We start from the raw sequence: 7,957 nt of genomic DNA on the forward strand, positions 1-7,957 counted from the left end.
CAGTTCCTAGAAGCACAAGTGTGGACAGTGGCTATCCCAGTATTTAACTTATTCACATGCAACTGGGATGAAGGTTTTAAACTTAACTCTACCAGTAGGACACTTTTAGCAATAACCAGACAGTTTCTAAGAAACCTTCAGATTGCCAATATCAAGAATCAAGTTAAAAGCTCATTTCCTTTCATAGATTACACATTGGTACATTTGACGTTCGTTTCAGGTGAAATTCACAAAAATTAGTTAATACAGGAAGACAGTTGTTCACTTTAAACCGGTCAGCGAAATGATTCACTCTAGGCAGAAAGAGCAATGGGGATTCCTACAGGCTTATAGCTACTCTCTGTGTCACTGGTAACAAGAATCCCCTGTTCGGGTCTGTCAGCCTTCCAGTAGGAGAAAGCCCCAGTCAAGCGTGGCTCCTGCTCAACACGCTCCTGATGAACTTCGAGAGAGAGCAACTAAGGAAGGGGCCCGTTCTCGCCCACTCTCCCCGCTTACTTGGTGAAACAGCTGGCTGGCTTAACGTTCTGTCCCCGATGGCTCCGTCCTCGCTGGGGCTGGGGTCTCACGCTCTACCTCCACTACAGTTCAGGAAAGGGGGGGGGGGGGGGGGGAATGGAAATCCGGCGCTCCTCACCACACTCGACGAGTCTACAGGAACTCTTCCTCCACCGGCTCCTTCCGACTTAGGCCCCTCCTTCACTCTGCCTCTCTCTCAAGGGCGGACGGCCTCTTCCTGGATCGCGGCTGAGTTCGTCTTCCCCAGCCACACCTCCGCTCCGCCTTCTGACACGACGCCACGCCGCTTGCGGCGTCCCTCTGCTTCCGGCAACACAGCTGCTCAGTCCGCCAGAGCCGACTCTTCCGACTGCTTGACAGCCTCAGCGGGGCTCTCCCGCCTCCGTCAGCACGACCCCAGCCACCACAGAAGTAGCGCACCACAATAACGGCGCACCTCAGCGCGGATGGGGGATCCAGCCGGTGCCTGGAGCCAACTTGACAGCTTCTTCCGCACTGAAGGTGGGTTCACGTTTCCAAGGTCCCTTGCGCCTCGCTTCTCTTAATAATTTCCAGATGTCTCTAAGCGCGCTGGGCATCTGCAGTCTGACTGGAAGCACTCCTTGTTAGAAGGGCTGGGTCCAGTAGTAGGGGGAGAACGTCATCCAAGTAGGTAGTCGAACTTTAGAACGATCTCCCTTAGCTCAATGCGTCTCTCCTCTGCTAACTTTGCCTCACTCCTCCTATGTCCAGTTTCCACAGCACCTCCTGATCACTGCCCAAAATGGTTGCCTGACATTCCGCCTTATATAGGCTGTCCCAAGAGGGTGAAGAAGGATCCAGGGGGTTCTGGAACTTTCCTATACTAACCCATGGGTCCAGTCCCTAAGGTGGCAGTTATGGCAGTTGCCGGCCACCATTTTGTGGGTTTCACAAATCTAGTCAGAAGTGGCACCTAGTCCTCAGGGAAAAGGACTAAGAGGGTCAAAGAGCATCTAACCCCCAGGTCAACACCATAAAAATATCCAGTGGACATAAAAATTAAGGGATATGAGGGGCAGAAAGGGGACAAAAATAAATAATAAATAGGAGGGACAACCCAAAGGGCAGACAGGTCTAACACAGTGCCACTGGCCTTGGTGCTGTCTTAGCTCAAATGCATAATGGTCAAGAAAAAACAGTGGCATTTGCATCCAGAAATTTGACTAATTCTGAAAAGAATTACTCTGTAATAGAACGCTAAATGTTGGCTGCTGCTTGGGGTTGTGAATACTTCCGGACATATTTGTGAGGTTCTAAATTCACACTTAAGTCAGATCATAAACCTCTTATTAAGGTTTTGCTACTGGGTGGTACTACTAAATGTTCAGCGAGATTAGCTAGACTAGCTTCTCGTCTACAGGAATATTGTTACAATATAGTGTATATTCGAGGTTGGAAAAATGTACAAGCCGACTGTTTGTCGAGACTATCACTTGATTGGGAGACTGTTGATAAAAATGCTGTTTTGAAGAAACAAAAGTAAGGAGCTGTTGCATCAGTTCAAGATGTTTTAAGTGTGTTTGAATCTCAAGCTCTAACTGAAACTGAATGGATTAAAGGTAATGTCCACGGATAATTCCATGTTAGAACTTTAAAGATTAATCCTATTAGGTAATAGAAGGGAAAGCACAGTTTCTCCCTCTATCAGACATTATGTTAAGATCCTGGATGAGTTATCTGTATGTGGTGAGGTTGTGATCATGAGAGGTGAAATATTCATTCCTCCTGTTGCTTTAAGACACAATCTTATCATATTAGCCCATGAGGGGCATTTAGGCCAAACAAAAACAAAGAAAAGATTGAGAGCGAATTGGTGGTGGCAAGGTTGGACTCTGATGTTGATTCTTGGGTCGTAAGTGTGAAATCTGTAAAGAAAGTGATAAGCGTTTGAAGGTACGGTGTCAAGCTTCCATGGGCCATATAACTGATCCGGGTCAACCATGGCATACCATCTGCTTAGACTTCATTGGACCCATAAATGATCTCAAAGATAGTTTACGTTTTGGTTTGGTAGTGGTTGATGTCCATACAAAGTGGTTAATAGTTTGGTTCCTAAAGGATATTACCACATTAACCACTATTAATAGTTTGAAGGAAATTTGAGTGGAGGAAGGTGTACCCTACGTTTTGATAACTGAATCTTTTGTGTTCTTTCGGCATCAAGCACATTCGCACCTCCCTTTACAACCCACAGGGGAATGACATAGTTGAGAGGGCAAACCGCGTTATCAAAGGCACTATTCAAATGGCCATGTCTTGTGGGAGGGACGTTAATGTGCTAGTGTCTGAAATGCTTTGGGAATATCACGCCAGTGTCCATGGAGTTACAAGCAAAACACAATTTGAAATGATGCGTGGGATGCTTCCTAATACTAAACTTGTTCCCACTTGGAATAAAGACATTGTATCAAAAAATTCCACTCCCACTGACACTTTTTCCTCTTCTTCTCAACAAGGAGGGTGTAACAAAAAGAAAGCTGAGAAACGTATTTGCTCTGGTGATTGGGTGAAAATAAGGAGTGGAAGACCAGGTGCACATTTCTCCAAGTGTTTAGGACCTTATAAAGTCATGCATACTTTACCTTATTGTGTTGTTTTGGATAATGGAGACATGTGGAATTACAGACGTGTAGCTTTGTACCAGAAAGGCAATACTGGTGATGATGTTAAATCTAATTGTCAAAATCCTTGTTCTAGCAACACCTTCCTGTCCATGTCTGATAATGATCTCATTTGCAGTCCTCATGCCAGAAACTCCTCACACAGTGTTGTGCAAGGTTGTGGTGATGCTCCTGTTCCTTCCAACGAAATTGAACCTATTGTAAGTGACAGAGGTCGTCATCCTCCAAGTTATCTGAAAGATTACATATGCACTTAATGTTCATGCATATGTTAGTGTGATCCGGAATTACTCTTATTTGTATAAATGTCAGAAATGTTAATGTAAAAAAAAAAAATGTCTATTGGTGCTTTAATCATTTCCATTGCGCCACTGTAATAAGATGATCAGTAGCCGAGTAGTACTGATTGATGATGGTTTATTGATGGATTTCAAGGTTAAATCATGTAATCATTTAAGTATCATTCAAGTCTATCCTAAGCCCCACCAGGAGCAGCTCTCTTGCTACTCAGCCCTCTCTTCCAATTGTCATCCATCCACCAGGCACACCACACATTCCATATTACCTCACACACTCCACATTCTACCATTCACCCAGATAGGCTGAGTAGCAAGACAGGTTAATTAGAAAGGCACATGGTATCCAAACCAGGATACTACACCACCTTCCCCCTTAGAAGGAACAAACAAATGAATGGTCATTCTACAATTAAACTTGCATTGAAAAACTTAACTGTCATAAAACATAAAAGTATACAATGCGACCACCCCTTCCCCCTTTACACGTAAAACAGAAATAGATTGATAATACATATTTTCGCAAAAAAAAATTTCAGAAGATGTAAGGAAAAGGATTCACCGTCACTCACACAACATGCCAGTTGGCCAGACCAGCAAAGTGAAAGAAACGGAGAAGTCACAATTAAAATACGTGAAAAAGAAAATCACCAAAAAGTACTCAATCAAATTATAATTCCTATAAAGTGACGTGTGCACAACGTACACTAAATAGGAATATGTTGATGAAATAGATGACAGTCACGTGCATAGAACAGATATAAATATAACATTTGAATGAACAAATTTGTGACAGTCATGAGCATATATGCTAACGTATAGCATTTAACTATAAACAATACATATGTGTATAGCATTGAACTTACTATACAAATTAGCAAATTAACTTTAGTATGCTATATTTAAACTATAAACAATACATATGTGTATAGCAATGAACTTACTATACAAATTAGCAAAAATCACTTTAGTATGCTATTTTTAAAATGTATGTAATAATCTTGAGGAATAGCAAATTAACTTTCGAATGCTACATTAATAACCTTCAAGAATAGCAAATTAATTTTAGTATGCTATACTTCCGTTCATGCTACATTTAAAACTTATGTAGACAAACCACTAAAAATAGCAAATTACCTTTAGAATGCTATTTTTAACACTTGTGAAAATAACCTTAAAAATTTGCAAATTAACTTTAGAATGCTAATTGCTTTTCAGATGCCACACTTGAATTGTAAGTGTATAAATATGTAGACTCTTGCAAATGATGAACTTAATACAATAAAGTCTAAATACAGACTTCCTTAAAACAATAAACTAAAATAAATAAAGTGGACACCGTTGTCAGAATGAGGATCTGATCATAAAAGAAGGTAGACTTATTATTTTGTAAAATAATGCATAAAAAGTCGATTGTAGTATCCAGATATACTGTGTGTACTGATGAAAAGGTTGTCATACTGTTGAATTAAATAGCGTGCGCGTCGCTGAAGAGTTGGACGCGCTGTATTTAAGTGCCCTTGTAGACTATAACTACAATAAATCATGTAGCGTGCCCATCACTGTAGAACATGACGCCTTTGTAATAAATGATGCACTAAGCAGGATGAAGAAACAAAAGAAAACCAGTACCTGTTGCGAAGTCTTAGAATAAATCTATGTGTAGGCACACCGGAGGTCCGTGGAATACTTGGCTGGAAAAGCAATGAAAGTGTGCCCATCGCTGCAGAAAACACCGATAAACAATAGGCAATTCCATAACAAAGCGTGCCTATCGCTGAAAAGACAATCTGAAATGAAACGGCAAAAGAATGTTTAATGTACATAAGATGACGAAAAAAAAATGCCAAGCTAAAATGGTGGTACGTCAACGTGGGAGATGCCGGGAGGTTCAAGGTGCGTAAACGTCGAGAATCAGCCCACAGACTTGTCATGAAGAAGACGTCACTGAAGCCTCGGACACCGTCGGAGGACTGATGAAAAGGACAATGACGAGAAGGTGAGGCTGCTCGCACGAGCCACATGCTGTGTTTTGAAAGGAAAAGCGGCGGACCAACTGCTAAAGTGCGAATATATGGTCCATCCATTGCATGTATCAGATTTTTGACAAAAAGCACAGCGTTGCAAAAACTCATGTCCGTTATGCTCAGCTCTCCCGACCCAATCTTAAGCACTGCACTTCTGCCGATTGGCTAAACTAGTAGATAATTAGGTACAAATGGCAATGTCATTCCTAAAAATGTTTTATGCGGGAAAAACAGTTCTCAAATTAATAACGGCAACTTTCAAGAGCAGGAATAAATATCGGAAAACAAAACATTCCCATCTCTTCTTTTCTTAACCCCTTAAGTGCTGCTGACGGCCAATGGTCGTCAGCAGCGCTACCTCCCCAGTGCTGCGCACGACCATTGAACGTCCATTCAGCACTAGTTCTAATGGACAGCGCAGCACTGGGGAGAAATGTTTACACGCAGCTAAGGTGTTAACACCGGCAAATCAAGGTCCCACTAATGACCAGAAGATGGCAGTGAATGACTGAATAGTGTCGTTTTTCGATCTTCTAGAGTGTCGTTTAAACTGCAAAAAACTCACCATCCGGTTAATATTTCTTAGTTGAAATAATAAAACATGAACTTGAAAACTTGTACTGAAACAGATTTCCTTCTCTATTTCTGGCACACTGTAACTTAGACAGATTTCAAATAGGAACTGACAAACAGTCAGGAAAACGATAGTCAGAAAGTATGCAGCATGAGTCACAAATAAGTTTAAAAGAGTTTTGAGCAGTGCGTCTACTTCACACGCACGTGCTGTAAATATGAAGGTTTCAAAAAGAATGAAGTCTGGTACACTTAAATTGTATACTGGCAAAAACTGGCACATGAATTTTGATAGTCCCTGACGCTCTTCTGTATTAACCAAGCAGTGCTCAGAATAACAAGTAGAAGCAGGCAGGAAGAAGCGTTGTACTGGGACTGGCACACTTAAGTTGTATGCAGGTATAGACTGGCACATCCAATTTGGAGGGCGACCGGTGGTAGGTCACTGGTGGGGCTAACTAAGGGGTGCCAGTAAAGTTCAAATTGTTTAAAAATAAATTCTTTTTTCTTACTTGAAAATCTTGATCATGAAGTTTCATGGAGATCCTTGAAGTTGTAAGCCGTACAGGTAAGTCCAAAGTCGCCAAATGTAATAAGATGATCAGTAGCCGAGTAGTACTGATTGATGATGGTTTATTGATGGATTTCAAGGTTAAATCATGTAATCATTTAAGTATCATTCAAGTCTCTCCTAAGCCCCACCAGGAGCAGCTCTCTTGCTACTCAGCCCTCTCTTCCAACTGCCATCCATCCACCAGGCACACCACACATTCCATATTACCTCACACACTCCACATTCTACCATTCACCCAGATAGGCTGAGTAGCAAGACAGGTTAATTAGAAAGGCACATGGTATCCAAACCAGGATACTACAGCCACACCATCTGTGGTTTCACAGTGATTATCGGTTTATTTTTCATTAATTATCTTAGGTTACTCTCCTTATGGTTTAATGCTTCTCTCTTCCTTTCACTGTTCCTTCTTATTCTTCTTTTCATTTCTCTTCCCTCCTTCATGATTTCTTTCATTGTTATTAGAGAAGAGGATGTGTTGTAATCTCCTGATACTGTGTTCCTGATACTGTGTTCTCTTTTAGCGTGGAGCACTGTGCATAGTGCGTTCCACATTCCACCTAGGAGTGAAGAGTTCCACTCTCAGCAGCTGGAGACAGGCTGGCCTGGGAGGAGCCACACTTTCCACGCAGTCCCACATCTTTACAATAAAGAGCTTCTTCATTTACTTACCTGACTTCGATACCCGTCTCAACAATATGGCACAGAGGGTTAATTGGCAGCAGAGAATCACTGTGGTGAGTGTATTTTGAACTTATTGCTAGTAGCCTAAGGGTTGCTGCAGGCTTCAAAAGGCTGTGTGGGCTGCCGTGTGCTTCTCCCCGGGCGCGTGGGAAGTGCAGCTCCGTTCGGACGAGCCACAGGGCACAGTGAAGTCATGAGCGTGTGAAGTGCTGCTGTAATGCGAGTCTGCCTGGCAGGGGTGGAGGAGCGTGAGGGTTCTCTTGAGAGGGCTGGCTATTGTGATGCCAGATAGAACGTTCCACGCTGACCACTATGAGCCCTATTCTGATGTTACAACCGGAAAAGAGAAAATTAGAGCTTGAGCGGCATTAGTATGGCCAGGGACTGCCAGAGAACCCCCTCCCCTTCCGTTACCAAACATTATTAACCAGGACATGAGAGATTTCTTTGGAAGCGGGGGGGTCGTACAACCCCCCGGACGTATTTATTAAAACATACAAATAAATCAAAAATTGAAATAAACAATATTTACAAATTTCTTTTTTTTAAACATTTGATTGGATTTTTAAAGTACATAATCACTACAGTCGATAAACCCCCCTCCCCCCAAGTGAATAAGCACAGTTATACAAATTAGAATTA

At 42.1% G+C, this 7,957-nt stretch overlaps 1 long non-coding RNA gene across 1 annotated transcript in view; it reads right to left on the reverse strand.

The window, feature by feature from the left end:
* The window catches only part of LOC147732525 (uncharacterized), a 47,872-nt gene extending 42,625 nt beyond the window's left edge, over positions 1 to 5,247 (reverse strand). The window contains exon 1 of the long non-coding RNA XR_015308473.1: positions 5,090 to 5,247. This is a non-coding gene — a long non-coding RNA (uncharacterized LOC147732525). The remainder of the gene's footprint in view (positions 1 to 5,089) is intronic.
* Between the last annotated feature and the right edge of the window lie 2,710 nt (positions 5,248 to 7,957).

Source organism: Lissotriton vulgaris, chromosome 2_1, assembly GCF_964263255.1.
Source record: "Lissotriton vulgaris chromosome 2_1, aLisVul1.2, whole genome shotgun sequence".
Classification (NCBI taxonomy): Eukaryota; Metazoa; Chordata; class Amphibia; order Caudata; family Salamandridae; genus Lissotriton; species Lissotriton vulgaris.